Here is a 23,716-nt window from a genome sequence, read left to right on the forward strand (position 1 = left end):
TAACATAAGCTAACCTTTAGAAAAATTCCAGTATTCCTTACCGACGTATACCGCATGATAATTGCGTTGAAGTTGAAACTCTGTGTACTAGGAAGAGGAAAGGTTTACACCACATTTCACATGTAAAACCGTTTATTGAAAGATAATCTCCTTTTTAACTTTGTCTTTGCCGTATAACTTTTCACTTTACATTTCTATTATGCTTTGTCAGACTTAGAATCTGTTAACATGCAACAATGTTTGAAGTTAAATATTCAGTCAAGAACCAAGAGAACTTATTTAAACAGAAATTACGAATTCATTGTTATAGTGAACAGACGACACAATGTTGTTATTTGTACATTCTTGCTTGTTAGTTGCACAATTACGTAACGACTATCTGGCTCACATACTTAGAACATATACTGGTACTGCTAATGAGATTTTAATGCAACATTTTGGTACTTGAAAAGATACTCTTTATTTGAAGTACATTCGGTGAGATTAAAGATGTCTTAGCATTTGGTTTCTTTGATAGCTACACGATTTTATCACGACGCTACTAATGAGTGACAATTTACAATGTTGCTTTTGTGGTTTTTCTGAATTCTTCTGGAAAGTAAAACATGATTTAGTAGTAACTTTTGTGGTATAGCTACAATGAGACAGCGTTTTCCGTAGCACAACAATACGTTACAGTACAGTACTTTCTTCATCACGTCAATAAGCATAATAACTACCATATCTATATGCAAAACATTTCACTTTTGTTTATGATGAGGTAAGTGCATTGACTTCAGCAGAACGTTTCTTACAGAGGACGATAACTACAACACTTCCACAGAATTATCTTACAGCAAGACGCACATTTAGCGCTACAGGACACGCATTTGAGTGATTAATTTTGTACTTAAAACCTTTATTTTTAAAGATTTTTGAATTACAAAGAAAGTTTTCCTTGATACATTTCATTCCATAGCTGCAATCTGTAACACCTGAGGGTATAATTACATTAATCGTCAGGGGGGTACATGCCTACTTTGTGTACCATGTGTTTGGCAAGCACAAGGAGCCCTAGCTAATATGGTATTTGCTTATACAACTTTACACATCGGTACCATATTTCTCTAACACGCAAATTACACGGCTATCTGATCATTTAACTGAGAGATAAACATTTTTTTTGCTACATCAGTGACAGATGTTTACGCAATTACACAGTTGGGGAACTTCACACTTATGAAATTGTATTTTGTCTGTACTTTGTGAACTGTTCATATTTTTTTGGAACCATTGTGATACTATGAGAGCTTTGAATGATATATTTGATAAGGAATCATGATTTTTATAGTACGTTTGAGGTAGATGACACTATTGAAATGAGCAGAGAATTTTTTTTTAGATTTTGAAATTATTGCAGAAAGCTACGACGTTTTCAAGATTTGACTGAGGTGTTATGATATTATTACGACGAAGATGTGTATTATGCTGCTGAGGTATGTTTATGATCAATAAGATGATGCTACCGTATATGAGGAATTTGATTATGCTACGTATTTCTTATGATGAAATATTGAAGACGTGTCGACGAATATACGAGTATATATGTGTAATAAGGTAAGGAGTAATGAACAGTGGTTAGGGTCTCTGATATGTGAAAAAGGATGTTGGGAACCAAGAATCGTACTGTAAGGATTATGAAATGTGTGTACAGTTGTGGACAAAACGAGCGAGACCCCTCGCCTTTTCGTTATGCTGATCCGCACGGCTTTAAAGTCTGCTACACAGCATAACAGGCAAGGCGACGAAGTGCTACCAACATACTATGCACAGGCGTGAAATTGACAAACTATCTGATCTTTTTTAGACTGTTTTCCATAATTTGTAAGACTCTATTAATGCTGATTAATGTGTTAAACACAACACGTAAATATAAGACAGAAATGAAAGAAGAAACGCTAATTGGTATGAACTGTACCAATAAAAATGAATTTCAACTTATCGAGAAAACATAACTGCTTTAGTAAGACAAAGAACCCTAGATCGTTACGAATTAGCAAAATATTATCCGCATTCGGCCGCGAAACGGTCTGTGTCAACGTTCAGACCAGTCATACTGGATTACTGTTGCTGACCTACCACGAAAGTGTGCAGATTTAGCAATGCGCGAAGATTCATAACGAAATTCAGTTAAAAATCATTCAGTGCCACACTTAAGTCAATTACATTATTGACAGGAGCGGAAAAAGTAGGCAGTAACATGAATTAAATTCTACAAAAGTGTCATATTGACATTCACAGTATAGAATAAATGTAGCGATAAAACGTACTAGGGGCGAGAGAATTTCTTAAAATTGCTTTACTGATATTCTACCTGCCTCAATCGAGATTAGAACCGAAAAGAAATCAGACCTTCCTTTCACTACACTAGCAGACAACCCAGGCAAACAGTCCTCTATTATTACACCTGACATGAATAAGCCGGCAATTTCGCAATGAAAATGGCAAAATGAACTGCAGTTTCTGTTGCATAGAGCTTTCTGGACTCAAAAACATGAATTTTCTACCTTTATGTCACCGCTTATGTGACAGTCATTCGGGATGTTTATCGAAATAACAAAATACTGTTATTAGCGAGTGAATTTAGTAGAATAATTCTGCACCACCCCAGGAAATAAACGGCTACAAAGCTGCCAAACGTATTCTACACTGTTTAGAATTCTCCACTAGGCTCACCACAGCCAGAAAATGTTCATTAGCCGAAGTGTTTCTTAAGCTAGCTAGCAATGGGAATGTTCGCACTTCTAAAACGCGGTGGCATTAATACTGGGATGTGAATTACCACGTGTATAGGCAAATGGATTCTATTTGCATTCTTGTAAACGTGATTTGGATCGAAAGCGTAGCTACGATTAATATGCTGATGTATCGACTGCAACTAGCACATTTCAAATAAAGAGCGGGGGGTGTTATTTATGCGGCCCTTATCTTCAGTAACTGTCGTAGCTATTTTCGTTGTTAGGATTTCGTCACCTAAACCGGTAAAAACGGAACCCTACTAGTCTCATTTTCTTGAGCGTCTATCGGTCTACCCAACCCTTAAAACCCGTTTACCTCGAGAACGGGTAGACATAATAAGCGGAGATGTATCGCACTTCTTGCGGTAACCGGTCACTTGGTGGTGTAAAAAATGTGAGCTTCTATGTCAACGCTATCTAAAGATACGGCCGTTTATGTAAAGAAAGTTTACGTGAAAGGTCAAAAAATGGTTCCAAGAAATGTGCGACCAAACTGCTTACGTCATCAGCCCCTAGACCTTGAACTACTTAAACCAACATAACCTAACACACATCCATGCCCGGGGAAGGATTAGAACTGACGGCGCAAGCAGCCGCGCGTTCCGCAATATGACGTCGTTGAAAGCACGGCTAATCCGCGCCGGCAAGCTGTTAATATCGTCTGGTGTTGCTAAGAAGTAATATACTTCTGGTTAATGATTTTATGCGCGGTTCATTTAAGATAGAATAACTAAAATATATTTGATGTTGCGGAAGACGAAGGACGCCTAATTCATTTCCCTCACTTTATTTATGATGTTAGATTCGCAATCTGAGCATACGTATTATTCATAACCACACTTTAGCGCCACATAGATATGTGATTGCAACACATTGGCGTACACTTGAGATATTTCGTTTCCCATGAAGTGGTGGCAGACGATGCTGTGGCGTCTTCGAAGCGCGAGCTTCGTCAGTGCAAGATATCTCAGCACAGCTGAGCGAACGTTTTCTTCCTGCTGCTAGTCTAATGGACAATGAAAATACTGTAGAATACTTTTGACAACTATGTGACCATCGATTTACGTTCGTGAGTCGTTCATAATTATGTTAGTAAATTCACTCGATACTTTTATGTTCTTTTAATTACATTTGCTACATGATTCGCATGTATGTTATTTGGTCCAGGAAGCACGTTCCAATAGAAATTGATGCTTACATTGACATTTATGTTGCGAATTAGTCGTCTTATCCATCACATGGATAACGAGGATGCTCCGTTTTGCTACAGTTGTTTCGTAGCTTACAAGGGAACCTCCCCATTGCACCCCCCCCCCCCCCCTCAGATTTAGTTATAAGTTGGTGGCACAGTGGATGAGCCTTGAAAAACTGAACACAGATCAATCGAGAAAACAGGAAGAAATTGTGTGGAACTATGAAAAAAATAAGCAAATTATACAAACTGAGTAGTTCATGCACAAGATAAGCAACATCAAGGAGGGTGTATACTAACGAGCGCCGTGGTCGCGTGGTTAGCGTGAGCAACTGCGGATGAGAGGTCCTTGGTTCAAGTCTTCCCTCGAGTGAAAAGCTTAATTTTTATTTTCATACAATTGTTATCTGTCCGTCCGTCCGTCAGATGCGAGGTAACTGCGCCGTACTATGGGGACGCCACACCTAAACAAATGTCGAAACACAGGACGTCAGTCGACTACAGCGCACGGAAGAGAGAGTATTCCTGCTAACGAGGCTCCCTGGCTGGCAGTTGACTGTTCGCTACTTTGGACGAGAGTGCTTTAAATACGTGAGATGTATTCCGTGGGCAATATGAATCCAGAAAATATAGCTCACGACTTCAATAACAAGGTCAATAAATATTTTCCGAACTGTAAGGAATCGGAAAGTTCCTTAAGGGATCGAACGATTGTCGAACATTTGTATGATTATTTCCTACATTTTTTGATAAACAGTACGTGTGGTGATGATTGAAAACAAAAAATTTAACTATTCACTCGAGGGAAGACTTAAAACAATGACCTCTCGTTCCGCAGCTGCTCACGCTAACCACGTGACCACGGCACTCCTGAGCGCACACTGTCCTTGATGTTGCCTATTTTCCAAATGGACTACTCAGTTTGTATATTTCGCTTATTTTTTTCATAGTTCCACACAACTTCTTCCTGTTTTCTCGATTGATCTGTGTTCAGTTTTTCAAGGCCTATCCACTGTGCCAACTTATAACTAAATCTGAGGGGGGTACGATAGGGAGGTTCCCTTGTTAGTGGTATTGTGTGTTGGTGGCGTTGCCAGTTTACATACTGTGCATGTAACACACTATAAATGCGTTGGATGCCTCCTGTGATCAGTTCACTTGAAAAACGTTTTTTGTCATTGTAATTTATGTAACTGGCTCTTCGACTTCCAATTTGACAATTTGTGGAAAAATTGTGACTCTTCAGGCTTTGTTTATCTTGCTAGTCCTAGTTTCAAACATTTTCTGACAGAAAACGTAGGCATGAAGGAGTCAGTAAAAGCAATTATTCGCTATTATAGCAAACTTTTGAATACACTGGACACTTGAATTCTCTATATTGATTGTGAGAGTTTTGTTATTTCTCTTGTTATTTACTGTCTCAATGTCATCCGTGAGAATAAAATTAAAGGCAGTTGGATTAGGTTCCTGATCTATAAACTATGATTTAATATTCTGCGCTGCTAAATAAATTTTGAAGGTTATATTCTTTACGTAAAACAGAGTATCGGTTTCAGTCCTAGGATTGACGATAAACGTCAGAAATACAATTACAGAATAGTGACATATCGATTCTGGCTCCTCACCATCAACAATAGTTGTTACCCATAGTGTCGTATTTGCTATTTGACCGTCGTTACCCTTTAGAGACCAACCTGATCTTTCCACAATGCCATTTTTGACTTGCTTCTTAATATGTCCTATAACTACAGATTTGTTGAAAATATTAACTGTTAAATACGCTATTCCACAAATTAAAAACTTCCAGTTATTCTTCATATCTTGAAACTTAGTACCGTTGACTTTCACCGAAGAAAAGATACATAATAATAAAATGAAATCAAAGATTACAATGTCAAAGCATAGTGTGAATGGTTAAAATGAAGTGAACTAAAAGTCGTCGTCTTGTCTAAAACACGTTACTCTTCCAGAGAACTTCGGCACCTCTCAAAATTTTTTACACCTCTGATGTTTAGCCACATGTGGAAAAATAGTGTGTCTCATGATGCAGCACTGTTTAGCTGCCACAAAATAAAGCCTAAAAAATCAGTAAATAAATCTATTGTTCTACTGTTGCTCCGAATCGCATATACCAACCGCCCTCTGCTGCGACAACAACTCAAAGTCTACTGGGTATTCGATTCTTCTCTGCTTTTTCGGGCTTCTGAATTATTTCTACAACAGAGTCATCGCCCCACTACGCGCTGTGTGTTCCCTTTTTAACTTCTTTCTTTACACAGGAAATTAACTGACGAATAAAGACAACATTGTTTCAACATAAATTGGAATAAACATTCGTAGATAATTCAGAGAGTGAGGGGGAAAAAAAAGGAAAAAGCAGGTTTCGAACTCGTAGCGCAAAGTTCCGAAGTCGCGATGGTAGCCACAGACCCACCGCTTCAGTTGAATCCTTACCCGCTAAGAGGTATCTACACTATAGCAACAGCGCATTGAAAACTTTGACTGTCGTTCTCTCAGAAGCGGTAGAGTGTAAGCAGATAAGCCGAGACACGTGTTCGCTTATTTTGTCCCCTCTTTCTCAATTCTGGAGAACGTGATGTTGCCTTCTGTTACAGCAAGATTTGGCGATGATCAGATCATGTTCCAACAAGATCGCTCGCCTATTTATATGGCACGTGTGGTTAGAGGTGGTTCGACGACCATAGTAATATTACTGTAATGGAATGGCCACCTAAAGCAGCTGACATGAATCCTATTGAGAATATTTGGGCAGAAATGGTCAGAGTAATACGAGAAAAGGGGCAAGCACCGTCGACTCGCCGACAGCTTTCTGATGTGATTCATGACGCTTGGAATGAGTTACTTGAATCTCCTAGTTATGTGGCTGGAGTTGTGGGCTCAATGCCCAACAGACTTCGAGCTGTTGTAGAAGCCGAAGGAGGCTATACGCGTTACTAAGCAGCATCAGCAGAGGTGGTTTTTTTTCAGCCCTTTACCAATTAGCTGCAACAGATGTTTGAAGGTTTTTTTGTTTTTTTTTTGTTTTTTTTTGCAGACGTATATTTTTTATAATTTTAGGGAATCGCAGTAAGTGGAATGTGGACAAACAAATTAATTCACAGCAAGGTATGTAATATTTAATTTGCTAGGGGAGGAAATACTCGTTTTATATATTCACGCAGTCTCTAAAAATATATGACACACGTGTATATGCAAGAAGGGCACAAAAAAATTCAGCACAAATGAAAAATATTGAGGAGAAGCTCGCCGATGAAGGCGTAATGGGAGAACAAAGGTTGGGCTAGAAGGAGAGGTAAGGAGGCCCGAAAAAGCGGAGAAAAATCGAATACCCGGTAGACTTTGAGCTGTCGCAAAAGAGGGTGGTTGCTATATGCGACTGTCACATAAGCGGTGGCATAAAGGTAGAAAATTTATGTTTTTGAGTCCAGAAAGCTCTATGCAACAGAAACTGCAGTTCATTTTGCCATTTTCATTGCAAAATTGCCGGCTTATTCATGTCAGGGGTAATAGTAGAGGGCTGTTTGCCTGGGTTGTCTGCTAGTGTAGTGAAAGGAAGGTCTGGTTTGTTTTCGGTTCTAATCTCGATTGAGGCAGGTAGAATATCAGTAAAGCAATTTTAAGAAATTCTCTCGCCCCTAGTACGTTTTATCGCTACATTTATTCTATACTGTGAATGTCAATATGACACTTTTGTAGAATTTAATTCATGTTACTGCCTACTTTTTCCGCTTCTGTCAATAATGCAATTGACTCAAGTGTGGCACTGAATGATTTTTAACTGAATTTCGTTATGAATCTTCGCGCATTGCTAAATCTGCACACTTTCGTGGTAGGTCAGCAACAGTAATCCAGTATGACTGGTCTGAACGTTGACACAGACCGTTTCGCGGCCGAATGCGGATAATATTTTGCTAATTCGTAACGATCTGGGGTTCTTTGTCTTACTAAAACAGTTATGTTTTCTCGATAAGTTGAAATTCATTTTTATTGGTACAGTTCATACCAATTAGCGTTTCTTCTTTCATTTCTGTCTTATATTTACGTGTTGTGTTTAACACATTAATCAGCATTAATAGAGTCTTACAAATTATGGAAAACAGTCTAAAAAAGATCAGATAGTTTGTCAATTTCACGCCTGTGCATAGTATGTTGGTAGCACTTCGTCGCCTTGCCGGTTATGCTGTGTAGCAGACTTTAAAGCCGTGCAGATCAGCATAACGAAAAGGCGAGGGGTCTCGCTCGTTTTGTCCACGACTGTACATGCGTGAATGTATTACAATGCTGTCGAAAATTTTTTGGACACTGTTATATTTATAGGATTTTGTTACTACACTTTTCTACTGTAATTTCTCGACTTGTGAAATTTTATTTGTATATGAGACTGTCACTGTAGTGCAAACTGGTGTCGTAAATATTTCGGTAAGAAAGTTAAGTGACCACCTGCACGTAATGCGTCGTGGGCACCCAGCTGCATGACAATCACCTGGAGAAAAGCCATTTGTGTGTGCCTTTCAGAGGCACAGGTGAAAAAAAAATATAGGGGCCATTATCCTCGCTATTGACATTCCTTTGTAGAAAGCATCGCAAATAAGACACGCTCAAACTTGAAAACATATGATAACACTGTGGAGCTCTTAATTTATGATATTTACTGAAATGTCTAATGAAATGACGAGAAATATTTTATGTGTGTACACCTGATTATGACTACTGTCTTTCTAGTTGAGAGATTTTTTTTTACTACCTTATGAAATGCCATATGGCTAATGAATGATGTTTCATGCCTTCCTTTGTACATAGTTGCTAATTTTCTTTAATATCTAGTTTCTAGCTGCACTGCAGCATTGGTTATGATAAAATTTAATAGATGTACCAATATCACTATTTTCTGTCTACAGACCCAGTAAAGAATCGTTTCTCATATACTTTCTTAGAAAAGAGAGCACAAATAGACATTTCCCTTCACAAGAATTGCATAAATAATTTTTGTAATGACTTGGTAACTTTCTTGCAGAGTACATTTTTGTGATGCATCACTCTAGTGTTAAGATGTGACATAGGTATTAGACATGGCCATTTTTAGTGTAATATATTTTATGCTTGAGCTATGTTATGTTTAGATATAAGTTATTGCATTTGCTGCTGCTGTTTGCCAGGCACAGTGCTACTAAATTTCACTTTACATTACTCTGTTAAGCCAGTTTTACTACTGATTTATTTTTCTTGTTTGCTGCGCATTGCCTTATATTAGTTGTAATATTGCATTTCCTTTGCTAATTTATGCTGCTTGCTTTGCCAATTTGCATTTTTTATCACTGCTGTTTGTGTTAATTGTTCTGCACTGCTGCATTACCTCGTCCCTTAGTTTAGCATATGAGCTCAGTAGATTTAAGTTAGCTTAAGAGGGGGTAGACTATATAAGAGAATGAGTTGCGATGAATTGGAAGAAATGCATTGAGAACTTATACGAAAAAAGTACAGAAAGCAGGTATAGATAGGACTTTTTGGGAATAATGATGAATGAAGGGAGATCTCCAAGAAAAAAAAAGAAGGTTTCTTTTTTGCAAAATACTGCAGTACCAAATGTTACACTGAAAACAAACCCTGTCCTTTCCCCCTGTGTTATTCTACTATGTGTTTGTGTACTCTTGTATATTTGTGTTTTTCCTGTCTTTATGTGTTTAGGTAATAAGATTTATGTTGTAGAATTTTTCAAATACTATGTTATTTTCTTCGTAAAGATGTTTAGACATTATTAATTCTGTTCTGTTTCAATGCTCAAGTGGGAAATTAATGTTTCAAAAACTATTCTCATTATTTTATATATTTACTTTAGTCATAATTCCTGTAACACTGATGCATATGTTTATTTCTATTCTTTTGAAAGGCCCCTATTACTACAAACGTTATCTGTATTATTATGTTTTTAATTACGTATTTTGTACCTTTGTAATTGTATTCTTATGTTATAAAATTGTAATTGACACCAGTTCATCATATTATTAACTTGTAAGTTACATTTCACTGCACACGTTTCTGTTGGTCATAGTATATGGACAATATGTGAGAGGTAGGGACTCATAGTGTTTGCACGTGTGTTAATAATTCAGCAAGGGACTGGATAACAGCATTGATGGTTCTAAGGAGAATTAAAAAAAAAAATTTTTTTGAGTGGACAAGTGGTAGTTTATGGATTTTCCATATTGTCCGCAAGACTCTTCGATGGTGATTGTGCACCTGCACAGTCGCAACAGATGGTTGCTGGCTGTTCTACAAGGACTACAGTGGGTCTGCATCTTTGATGATCCACCAATACCATTATTTCTACAAGGACAGCAGTGGGTCTGCACCTCTGGTAGCCCACCAATACTATAATCTCTACCAGGACTACAGTGGGTCTACTCTGTGATGACCTACCTACCAATGCTCTTCAAAATTTCGACTGACACTGCTGTGGGTTTGCTCTGTTGTGGACCATTACTTGTCTGCATGTCGAGAGTCAGCACTGTCTTTCTGTTGGAAGGATAACACTACTTCTTCAAGACTGCATGGAAATCACTACTTCCGTGTGCATTTTCTTTTACTGCTCAGACTTTGAGAAAAAAACAAAAACACTGCAATTTTACTGTGATGATATCCATTGCTGACGGTGAAAATATTGTGAAAACGATTTTTTCAGTTTTTTCTTAGGAACTGCCTGTGCAGTCCCGTGCGAGTAACTATAGGGCAAAGTGACTAGTCGGCACTCGTTACATCAGAGTTAGATTCACCATCTGGTGAATATTTTTTATATCGCTGTGGTGATAGGTGCCAACTGCTTTTCTATAGTAGCTTCTTTCTCTTGATGAGTACAACAGTGGTGAATATTGTTTATAGTGTATAAGAAACTATCAGTCTCGATTAAGGTAATGAAACCAACCTTTAACTAGGTTTCAGCCAAAGTAATTGAGCCTTCTTCAGAAGATATACCTGAATGTATAATTTATTGTCTTTAAGACAACTATTGTTTTGCAAGTTAACAAAAACTCCATCACAAAACCTAAAAAAAATAATCAATTTCATCCAAATTACTTTAAGGACGTTCATCTTATAGGAACAAGAGGAAATTATTATTTTAAAAAATATATGAAGATGTATCAGATTTCTAGCAAAACTGTACCTACCACGAAGCTCAAATTGCAAATGTAAGGCAGAGTATCTACTCGAATAATGATTTAGTTCTTTAGTATGGATGGAGCTAGTAATATACACTTTTTTTTCATATTATGCACTTAAGCGTAAGGGCGAAGCTCAACATCAATCGTTTTCCCCTTTCATTCTGGAACATTGAAAGTCACTATCACTGAGTTTCGAAAACTATCTGGTCCAAATCAAGTTGTCGAACAGAAGAGAAAGATTTATCTCTATGCATGGAACCGTTCACAGAAGCAGCAGTAAGAACTAGGAAGCAGATGCAACACTAAAGATGAAATTGTGTAAGAGAGAATAAACGTTCAACTATGACGTCATAAAATTTACTCTCGAAGTAAATTTACGAATATTCTGCGATAAATAAATTCAATGTCAGACAATATTATTTATTAAGATCCTCGTTCACATGTGAAATGTCCGTAAGTGATAAGCAGGTACCAACATGCACAACCTTCCAGTCGATCGGACAAGCGCAGAATATGCTTATTCAACGGAAACATAACTCGTACCCTTCTGATATTCAAGTATGTTAGAAATCAATAAGGTCGCTGGTCTACGGGTATGTATCTAAAGCCAGATGCCAGAATGCACTAGGCTTTGCGTTAAAGCAATTAGCATTTAATTTGAGAAAATGAACCTGTATGTTCTGATTTGAGATTGTTTTTAACTTACCCAAATTATACTATCATGAAAGAAAACGAGTTTTAATGTAGAAGAAAGTTGGCTGTTGTGGGAGCGTTGGCTAATGTGAGACAGCTAGGTAAGTGCTTTGCTGTGTTGGGAATTATTAGAACTTAGATCTCAAAGCGCATGAGCCGCAGAGCAGTGACAATAAGACATTAAGGAATTGGACATTATCGACAATTCTTGGTTTCAAAAGTGTTGAATTTCGAGTTTTGTGAGTGTATAATGCTTCTAGGGCTTTAATATCTCATGCTGGGTAGCTGTTGCAACAAGGTTGATATAGTTATGGTCTTCAAAAACTATTCGTTCAATTGCTGTAGTGTATTGTCCTTCAAACCAAGCTGCGTTACGTTTCTGGCTCAAGACGACTTACTCGTACTATGTAGTACGCTGCAACTCCTAATACGTGACAGTATCGCATATTGGGACACGCTGTCTAAACTTAGGACAACCTCAGCTTGCCACCCTAGCAGCTGGATTTGTAGAATTTGGGAAGCCGCCTCTTGACGATTGTGTTGTGCTAATGCTTGATATATATATATATATATATATATATATATATATATATATATATATATATATATATATATATATATATATATATATATATCATTTCTGTGATACTATCCCATGCCACAAAATGTTGACCCTTTTGTGGAATTCATGGGGCCGTTTGAAACTTCGAGAGCAAGTAACCCAAGTCACCTCATGTATGACAATGAGGCTATTTGGAGGATCGACTCGGGAGTAGTAACAATAGAAAATGTGTCAACGGCCCCTGGAAAATGGGACTCTTCCTTTAAACAGGCATATACTTAGAGACTATGACTTATAGTATACTGGAAGTTTCATATACAGGATGCCAATAACGTAGTCAGTTTGGCACAAATAGCATCCGGCCAGTTTCCAAAATCAGCAGGCCACATCAAGAGTCACCAACTCTGGTTTATCACTTATTACATTTTCGCTGTTCGTGCAGTAAAACCACCGCACGAAGCACGACGTTTTGCTTTATATTTCTTTACTGATAACTGTATTCGCGACATATTTAGGATACAGTATTCCCATATACCACTGACTGTACGAAAAAATTAATATCGTTGTACAACAATGAGTTGAATAGATACGAAGTCATAAAAACTCACTTGCATGAAAAATTGCCGCGTCAAGCAAGACGTTTAAATTTATAACTTCGTTGATACACACGCTATTCGCAACACTTTTCGCAAACAGCATCCACATGTGTCGCTGAGTGTTCCTGCAGAAATATATCATTGTGGGACGCATATTTTAGGATATATGGCTTCAAATCCTGAGATTCGTGAAAAACTGTAGCAGCATGTATGACATTTTAATTTACTACTGCTTTACTACTAACTGCACTCACAACATATTTCGCGGACAGTATCCACAGGTGCCACTGAATGTACTTAGAAAAATACATTACTCTTTAACTCATAGTTCTGAAGATATGGCTTCAAACACTCGGAGATGCGTGAAAAAGTGGCGCATCATGCAAGATTTTTCAATTAATTTAGTCTGTCCTGAATACTCTATTTACAAAATATTTCTTAAACAATAGCCTACATGTACATCTAAATTTACCAGCGAAGTTACGTGACTGAAAGACGTGTTATAAAAATAGTGCTGCCTGAAAATTAATTGCACCACAAATTAACTACAGATAATTGTGAAAAATGTGTGGAAATAATTGCGAAATAAATTCCTTTGATACTGTGGCTGCGTAAATTATATTTAAGTGTACACAGTCCATCATAATTATTATAAAAGCTATGCTACTGAGACTGTAAAATTTATTTGTAGTAAAATATCTCCGCATTAGTTTCTAGTGTATATTTATAAAGAATTGTAAAAGCATTCTCATCCAGTTCTAGTGGGAAAAAATTCTCAACCAGTGTAACTGCTGTAGCATGTAAGTTAGACGTATCCCTGACTGGAATAGCAGAGTCAAGTTGTACGTCAAGAGCTATATTGCACCTGAAGAACTATATTGTACTCAAGAACTGAATTGTAATCTCAAGAACTATATTCTATCTGTGTGAACTGAAGAAACGAAAAAAATTCGTTACCATACGTCTTTGTAGTTCTTATTTAGAAAAAAACCTATCCTCTATTGCTTTATGTATGAGAACGTAAAGCCTGTGGATGATACAAATGACATTAGTTTTTCTGAAGAAGACTGCTGTGAAGGAGATGAACTTTAAGACAGAGAATAACATAGTATGTAGGATGGTTGCATGTAATTACGCCCATCGTACAGCATGAATTAGATTATGGAAGCACGAAGTACGTGACCGCCTCCGCTTCCAAAGACATACAGCAAGCAGCTCTTAAAAATTATATCTAGGAAAACCAGAGACATAGTATCTGGACGAAACTGTATACTATGAAGGAGTGAAAATAAATATACAGATTGTGAGGGAAAAAAATCATTTATTTCTCAAAGTAATAGTGCTCTTTAGTAACCATACACAACAGAAACACTATTTTTGCAAAATTTTCATCTTGAGCTGATGGGGAACAGGACACCGTAGAATTCTGGTTCTTGAATAGCAGTGAACTTGAAGATTCGACGCATCCATGAGATCTTCCCCTTCACGTGGACGATGCTTTCCATATGGTCGAATAATCGACGCGATGTCAACATACTTTTATAGTGTACGCCAGGATCATCCCAATGAAATCAATGGGGGAATGTGTTAAACTCTTTGAACTCTACCGTGATTTAGCACACAACACATTCTCGAAATACCTCTGTGATGGGATGCTTTCTGGGAATACCTCAATTATTCTGGTATCTTCCGTGTATGCCATCTCCAAATATGAACTTCTACGCTCTTCATTATAGAAACCATGAAGTAAAGAAATAGTACATTAAAAAAGTAATAGCAGCTTACTTGTCCACAGAACAGGCAATGTTATTACTATTAATATTATTGTTGATATTTTCAGCTGCACACTCAATGCAATACACATTTACTGATGGTGGCCCATGAATCTGGCTGGCATCGCACATTTGAGTCATAGTGCTTAAAGCTGGGCTTATTCTTTGAAATGAGTTCATCACTTTGAACACGTCAGGTAGCAAACGAAATCTGTGCGATATACGTATTTGACACAGTAATTGTACAAGTTGTGTAGGGAACATACAGTAATCAATAGCATTTACGTGGTAACAACTCTTAATCAGTTTCATATAAATATCCGAGAGCACATTACATACATTACACCCTTTTGTTGATTTCACCTGCTGAAAGACGTTGTAAGCAGTAACATTCTCTTTTCCCAGTGAATCAAATGTCCTCAAGGCTAATTGTCGTAACATATTGAGGGAGTAAGAGCTCTAGAATATCTTTTGTAATGTGTGGCTACACTTGTATTCTTGCCGACCGAGGTGGCCGAGCGGTTCGAATCCTGCCTGGGGCATGGGTGTGTGTGATATCCTTAGGTTAGTTAGGTTGAAGTAGTTCCAAGTTCTGGGGGAGTGTTTTAATTGTTTTAATTGTTAAACAATTAATTTGATATGATAATTCAAATTGATTAATTCACACTACTTTTGATATTGAAGTTGTCTCTAGAATTAACCTACAGGAGAGCTGAGACGAGAAACTCTGTCTGCATATTTCGAGACGTAGGTTCACACAGACAATCAGAGAGCACTCTCTTGAGACAGATAGACACAGGAAACGTGTCTGGAATTTCCCGAGTAACAAAATGCCGTCACTTAATGCTTTGATTGAGGGCTGTGAAATCAAAGGAGACATATATGCCTCCGTGGTCGCTGGTATTTGGTAACAAGATCTGTAATTAGGACAATGGGCGGTTTTGGCAGGAGACCTCAAACGGTCGCTACTGTACCGCACGTAATTCCATACATGATCTGTAGACCACGTTTAACTCTAAGTGCAATAAGACTGCTGTGTTTCTCGTTCTGTACAAAATAGTTTGCCATTGAGATTCAAATAATTTGTCCGTATACAGAAGTGGCGGTGGGTTTCGAAATATATCATGGACTTCTAGACATACATTTGTTCTGTTCTTACCGTCTGTGCTTAGACACTAGCGTGCTAGTGACGAAAATAAAAACTTAGAGCCTTAACATCCATGACTGGGGCAGTAATTGTAACCTAACATTTGCCATCAGAATAAAAAAGCACAGCAATTGTTTAAATATTTCATACTGGCTTCCCACCCACGAATTGTTTAAATTAACAGTATTACATACACTGCAGTCAACTTCCTTAAAAATGATTTAAATAAATTGTACTCCATAAATTAGTTAAATGAACAATACTCCACACACTGTCTAAATTGTGTAAACAATATTTTGTACATTGCAATCGATTTCCCTACAAATGGCCAATCAATTGTCTTTCACCCATCAATTTCCAGATGGGGTATGGAGAGTGGGTGTCTCCCAGAGGGGAAGGGGTTAATTAATTGATCCATTTAATGAATTAGTCAATCAAATTGATGTCAAAAGTGTGCTTGTGTGAGCGAGGGGAGCTCCCAGAGGGATGGGGCAGGAGGAGCGGGAGAGGAAGGAGGAAGGGAAGGGAGATGGGTGTTTGTTGGAAAACCACTTGACTGATCAATAAGTTAAGGACCTGTCAATGAAAAGGACGAATTGTCCCAGGGGATCATAATCCACTTAGCAGAGCAATAGGATAAGGACCTGTCACAAGAGAAGAATATGTTTGCCCCTAAATGTATACTTGCCCTTGATGTTGACAAACTACAGTGTGTTCTGATGACCCCATTTCCCTTTTGACAGTAACAATGTTCTTGAATATTTGATAACCTGTTACATTTCATGTAGAATTGTAAACAGATTAGTTTGTAGAGAGTAAATTATGTTCAATTTCTCTTTATCCTATTTTAAAATGTAAAGTTAGCCCTAACCTATAAGAATAGTTAAATGAAAATGTGATCTACACTTTTCAATGTTTAGCTCTTAAAATTACTCTAACTGACAAGCAGCAATTTGAAAAAGATCACAATAGAAAATGACAGTATGAAAATAGTGATTCCACTTTCGCTGAACACCTCTTAAATCATGTGTATAGGTCATCTAACATGGAACAGAATATTAAAATTATTAGAATCAAGAATTACAACATAAAACTCTTAGTATTATAAGAAAACTGTGATATACAAAGAACAACTAACACAATAGTGAACTGAGCTGTAAATCATAACTAGACTTTTCCTTCCTTGTACCTTCTCGTGACAGATTTTGACAGTGCATGTGGCCAAGATCTGGGTGTAACACACGAGTTCGATCGTCTTCCAACAGCTTCTTCACTTGTCTTTTCCCCTCACCGATGAGTTGAGAAAACTAGTATCTTTCGCCTGTTATAATGTGTCAGAGATATCGAGTTTTCCTTTGTTTTATAGTGGGCAATAGTTCTTTTTTTTTCATCCAATGAAGGACTTCTTCAGTTGAAATTTCAGCATTCAATGTACGCTTAAGTGATGGGACACAGATATATTTCAAAAGCTGCAATTCTTTTCTCCAGATGTTGGTCAAGGGCCCAGCTCTTGCATTCATAGAAAGAATTGGAGAACACGTAGCAGCGAATAATTCGCACTCTGAACTGCAGATAAAGATCCGGTCTTATAAAACGTTTATTCCTTATAACAAGTAGCCTCCTGGTCTATTATATTCTAGACCTGATCTCTTTCTGTCAGCAAAATTGATCAAGGAGGATAGTTGTTCAATCATTTCCTTTTATAGACAGTGTTGCTGGCATTCTTCTCTTAGGGAAAACTTTGGTCTTGGAAGTTTTGGCAAACAGGCCAAACTCAGCGCATGACTAAACTGTCTGTCATGTGTTGGAACGCATGTAGATTATTCGATATGACAACAGTGTCATTTACTAACTTAATACTGTTAATTATTATTTAGTTTATAATAATCACGTTATGTTCGTCAGCAAAAACGATCCTGTTAGTCGGTTCGGAGTAAATGTTAAACAAGAGAGGTGATGGTATACTACAGTGACGAACGCAATCGTTAAAGACTATACACATAAAAAGAAAGCGGTATTAGCTATTCCGCCGACTCAAAACTCCACTTTTTCCCTGAGCAACCCCTATTACACACGATAACACACCACAACACAACACAAACAACAGGAAAACTGAAAACATACAGGACAGTGCTGTTGATAAAGCTAAATGTAATAGCTATTACGCAGTGGTTGAAAGTTTGGTACTCAGCTGATTTGAATTTTGGTTTAAATGTTTTATGCGAGGGTTCATGTAAGAAAAAACTCGCTGTTTATATTAATAGATAAAATCGTAGAACAAATGATTATTATCGTAATAATACCACCCAGCCCCTTTCTCCGAATTCTTGCAAGAACCTCTCCACAAAATATTTTACCACACCTTTCAACCACTGTCTGGCAGCTATTACATTCAACTTTCTAGAGCTGATTGATCGCACGCACGCGCGTGTACACACACACACACAGATATAAAGGGAACAGAAATGACCAGATATCAGTTTTCAGTATTATTTCGTTAGGTCGACAACATGTACATGAAAAAAAAGCAAGTAGGAAGAGACATAAAGTGAACACACAGTAGTTTCGACATTAAATCACAGTTTTCGGTAAAATATCTACAGCTGGTGACAGGAAAATGATGGTCGTCCACAGCAATTAGCGCAAAGAACATGAAAATCGTGAAGAAAAAAGGTCGAGTGTGGAAATGTGCTTATGTTTCGTACGTTAATTTTTAGTGCGACCTCCAGCGTGTGACCAGATAAGAGGAAATGCAGATGAGAGCAAAAACTGGAATAGCTAAAAGTATTCACTTACTTATGTAAAACATCAGACGTGAACTGTTTAATAATATACAAATATGGCATATCAGAATAAAAGTGTATCATTATAGATTCCTTTGAAAAAGACTTAAAGTAGAAGGCGATACGCGACTGGAACAAATGAAGTACATTGCAGCAAGAAAGAGACGTTTGTTATTTACAAAAAGCATATTTCTGTGTTCGCTGTGAATGGTAGCCACGCAAACAAACATCTTACTACAGTAATTAAGTATTATAAATTAAGTCATTTTATCTGCAACGTTTATAATACTTTATAACTACATGTAGTAACACCAGCTTACAAGTCGTCCTTTCCAGCATCACTAAAATTGTCTTTACAGGCAGGATATATTGCCTGTCATAAGCAAGCTTCTTTTAACGAATGCTTGTACATCCCTGATAGTATCTTTGTGCAAAATACCTTGGCATAAAGTACCAAGTGTAATATTCTGTGCATCATCTTCAGTATCACAAGCTGTGGAGGACAATATGTCATACTAATGAGCATTCTCACTGAGGCCAGTCTTGCAAGTGCTTTTGAAGGACCAGTCATAATACCTAGGTTCACAGTTACCACTTTAGCTGTTGAAATACAATGTCTGATTCGATATTTGGTTGCCAAAATGCCGTATTCATCATTCGATTAACCTGCTTCCCGACACCAACTGTAATTAAAAGTAGTGTCACACGACGTTAATGCATCCTTTAATAGACCCGAGAATGGTCACATTTTTTTTTTTTTGAAATTCGTGGATAAGCCTTCCCTTCACAAAAAACGTATGGCAGTGTATGCAGAAGGCATTACGTTATATTTGCCTTCGATGACTTCTATATACTTTTAGAACTGCTAGTGTATTCGAAAGTTTTGGATAATACATATTGGTACATGATGAAATATATGTTTTACGGGAAATACCACAAATTGCCGAGTGTCCGAAACAGAAATTCAGCCTTAACATTTGCCATAAGAAAACTGCAATGAAGTAACTTCTTTCTAAAATAAGGCTGTTGGCACTGAGTAATACACTCCTGGAAATGGAAAAAAGAACACATTGACACCGGTGTGTCAGACCCACCATACTTGCTCCGGACACTGCGAGAGGGCTGTACAAGCAATGATCACACGCACGGCACAGCGGACACACCAGGAACCGCGGTGTTGGCCGTCGAAAGGCGCTAGCTGCGCAGCATTTGTGCACCGCCGCCGTCAGTGTCAGCCAGTTTGCCGTGGCATACGGGGCTCCATCGCAGTCTTTAACACTGGTAGCATGCCGCGACAGCGTGGACGTGAACCGTATGTGCAGTTGACGGACTTTGAGCGAGGGCGTATAGTGGGCATGCGGGAGGCCGGGTGGACGTACCGCCGAATTGCTCAACACGTGGGGCGTGAGGTCTCCACAGTACATCGATGTTGTCGCCAGTGGTCGGCGGAAGGTGCACGTGCCCGTCGACCTGGGACCGGACCGCAGCGACGCACGGATGCACGCCAAGACCGTAGGATCCTACGCAGTGCCGTAGGGGACCGCACCGCCACTTCCCAGCAAATTAGGGACACTGTTGCTCCTGGGGTATCGGCGAGGACCATTCGCAACCGTCTCCATGAAGCTGGGCTACGGTCCCGCACACCGTTAGGCCGTCTTCCGCTCACGCCCCAACATCGTGCAGCCCGCCTCCAGTGGTGTCGCGACAGGCGTGAATGGAGGGACGAATGGAGACGTGTCGTCTTCAGCGATGAGAGTCGCTTCTGCCTTGGTGCCAATGATGGTCGTATGCGTGTTTGGCGCCGTGCAGGTGAGCGCCACAATCAGGACTGCATACGACCGAGGCACACAGGGCCAACACCCGGCATCATGGTGTGGGGAGCGATCTCCTACACTGGCCTTACACCACTGGTGATCGTCGAGGGGACACTGAATAGTGCACGGTGTGGTGTCACTGCCAGACACCACATTTGCTAGGTGGTAGTTTAAATCGGCCGCGGTCCATTAGTACATGTCGGACCCGCGTGTCGCCACTGTGTGATCGCAGACCGAGCGCCACCGCACGGCAGGTCTCGAGAGACGTACGAGAACTCGCCGCAGTTGTACGACGACGTTGCTAGCAACTGTACTGACGAAGCCTTTGCTCTCATTTGCCGAGAGACAGTTAGAATAGCCTTCAGCTAAGTTAATGTCTACGACTTAGCAAGGCGCCAATAGTCACAGTGCATGTATCTTACGAGTCTCATTTGTATAGTCAAGAGAGATGTATCACAAGGATTGATTAAAAGTTAAGTATATTCCAAAGATACGTATTTTCTTTATAGTATTCAATACGTATCCTGTTCCAGACTTGACGCCAGTCGGCGTGTGTGTACGCGTGCCTTTCGGCTTCCTCCTCAGTGTGGAGTGACTAGCTTGTTACGCCACAACAGATTGACGACGAGGATTACAGGATCGGGTTCTTTCTACTTGCTTTGCTCTGAATTATTTGTGTCATGGCTTCGCCACAATCTCCAGATGTACTGTCCGAATTTTATCGCTTGCAGAATCAGCAGACGCAGGCGTTATTGGATGCCCTGGGACAGCTCGTCCAGGGTCAACGTGCGCTTGCAAAACGATGCGGCCGCCGCCGATTCATCGCTACCGCAGCCACAACACGCCGTTCCACCATCCTTCTGTAATTTTGATTCAACGCAAGAAACATGGCCAGAATGGTCACGCCAGTTTGGATTCCATCTAGCCGCCTACAGAATTCAAGGTAATGAGCGGCAGCCGTTTTTGCTTTCTTGTGTCGGTGTGTCCACCTACCGTGTGATAGTGAAATTGTTTCCCCGACGCGACGTAGCAACTCTGTCCTACGAAGAAATTTTGTCTGCTTTAGATGCCTATTTCAAAGAAACAGTTAATGTAGTTGCAAAACGGTATACGTTCTTTCGTACCAAACGTACGGCCGGTCAGACTAATAGGGAGTGTTGCAAGGACTTACTAGGGATTGTGATTTTGCATGTGAATGTGGACTTCCGTATTCAGATACTATGGTGCGTGATGCAATTGCCCAGAACGTTTCTGATGTTCGCATACGGGAACAGATTTTGAAACTAATAAATCCCTCCCTTCAACAAGTGATAGACATTTTAGATAGGCAAGACACACTTGACTTTGCTCAGGAATCATTTGAAACTTCGCCAGCAGTGTGTCACATTAACCGGCCCGCCGGGCGCGCAGCACGGGGCGTTAAATGGCCCTCGCGCACGTCCGAGAAGCTGCAGCCTAGCTCGCAAACACGTGTGCCGCGTAAGCAAGCCAATGCCGTGCTCAAATCATGCCCGCGGTGTGCAACTAGACATTCGCGTGACAATTGCCCGTCACGCCAAGCTATTTGCTTTTACTGTCATAAGAAAGGACATGTTCAAAGTGTTTGCCAGAAAAAGCTAAGATCAGACAATCAAAACCATTCCAGGCCCTTTGCTTCGCGCCGGAATCGAACCAGGGACAATCAGGCTCGTGGACCTTCGCCCATGGATATTCATGTCGTTAATTCCACCCTGTCCAGTGCCACTTTATCTAACAGTGACTGTGTTCGTCCCACAAAAAGTGTGCGTCGACGTCGCCGGAAATCCAGTAAAGTCGCAAGTGCTTCTGTACCTGTATCAGTTCAAATTGCACGTGAAAGTCGCTCTTGTCGTCAGCAGGACAATAAACTTTTTGTAGACTTAGACTTTGGAGGCAAAGTGATACCATTCCAGCTCGATACCGGAGCTGCGGTTTCATTGCTCAATCAAGACACGTACAAACAACTGGGCAAACCTCCGTTGCGTGCCGCAAATGTTGAGCTCAATAGTTATTTAGGACAGCAGATACCTGTGTTAGGACAGTGCAGCCTTCTTGCCACATACAAGGGACAAACAAAACTTGTGTCATTTTACGTTCTTCGTTTTTCTACGGCAGTGAACTTGTTTGGTTTAGATTTATTTCAGTTGTTTCACTTGTCACTCGTAAATCAGGTCCTATTAGTGAACCAGACTGTGCCTTCCGCCAGTGTTTCTCGTCTTTGTGAAGAATTTGCAGACATTTTTGCACCGGGCCTTGGTTGCGCTAAGAACTATGAAGCACATTTGGAACTCAAAGTGGACGCGCAACCGAAATTTTTCAGAGCGCGCAATGTTCCCCACGCATTGCGTGATGAGGTCGCGAGAACATTAAACGATTTAGAATCTCAAGGTGTAATTGAACGTATGCAGGCTTCTCTCTGGGCCTCACCCTTAGTAATTTTGGCAAAACCTTCCGGAAAATTGAGACTTTGCGGGGACTTCAAGGCAACTGTGAATCCACAACTTGTGACTGCAACTTTTCCTTTGCCCCGCCCGGAAGATCTTTTTGATAAACTGTGCCCGGGTAAATACTTTTCGAAATTGGACCTAGCAGATGCGTACTTGCAAATACCAGTGGACGCAGAATCCCAGCGCGTCTTGGTGGTTAACACGCATCTTGGATTGTACCGATTCAAAAGGCTGCCATTCGGGTGTGCATCCGCCCCTGCATTGTTTCAGCAATATTTACAAACTGTTTGTGCGTCGGTCCCTACTGCTGCGAACTATCTGGACGATATTGTGATATCCAGAAAGACAGAAGCCGAACATTTAGCCAACCTACGAACGTTATATCAGGGCTTGCGACAAAATGGTCTTCGCTTGAGGAAGGACAAATGTGTGTTTTTTGCTCGTGACTTACCATATCTGGGCCATGTCATAAATGCACAAGGCATACATCCGAGTCCAGAGCACCTCCGTGCCATAGAGGAGTTGCCTTCGCCAGAGAACTTGAAACAGCTCCAGAGTGTGTTGGGAAAAATTAACTACTATGCCAGGTTTGTGCCCCGCGCTTCTTCCATTTCAGCTCTGCTTCATCGCTTACGCCGTAAAGGTGTTCCGTTCGTCTGGACGACGGAATGCGAACGCGCCTTTCGCCGGTTGAAATCGGCGTTGCTTTCAAATACTTGCCTTACGCCATTCGATCC

The sequence above is a fragment of the Schistocerca nitens genome, chromosome 5 (genome assembly GCF_023898315.1).
Source record: "Schistocerca nitens isolate TAMUIC-IGC-003100 chromosome 5, iqSchNite1.1, whole genome shotgun sequence".
NCBI lineage: Eukaryota > Metazoa > Arthropoda > Insecta > Orthoptera > Acrididae > Schistocerca > Schistocerca nitens.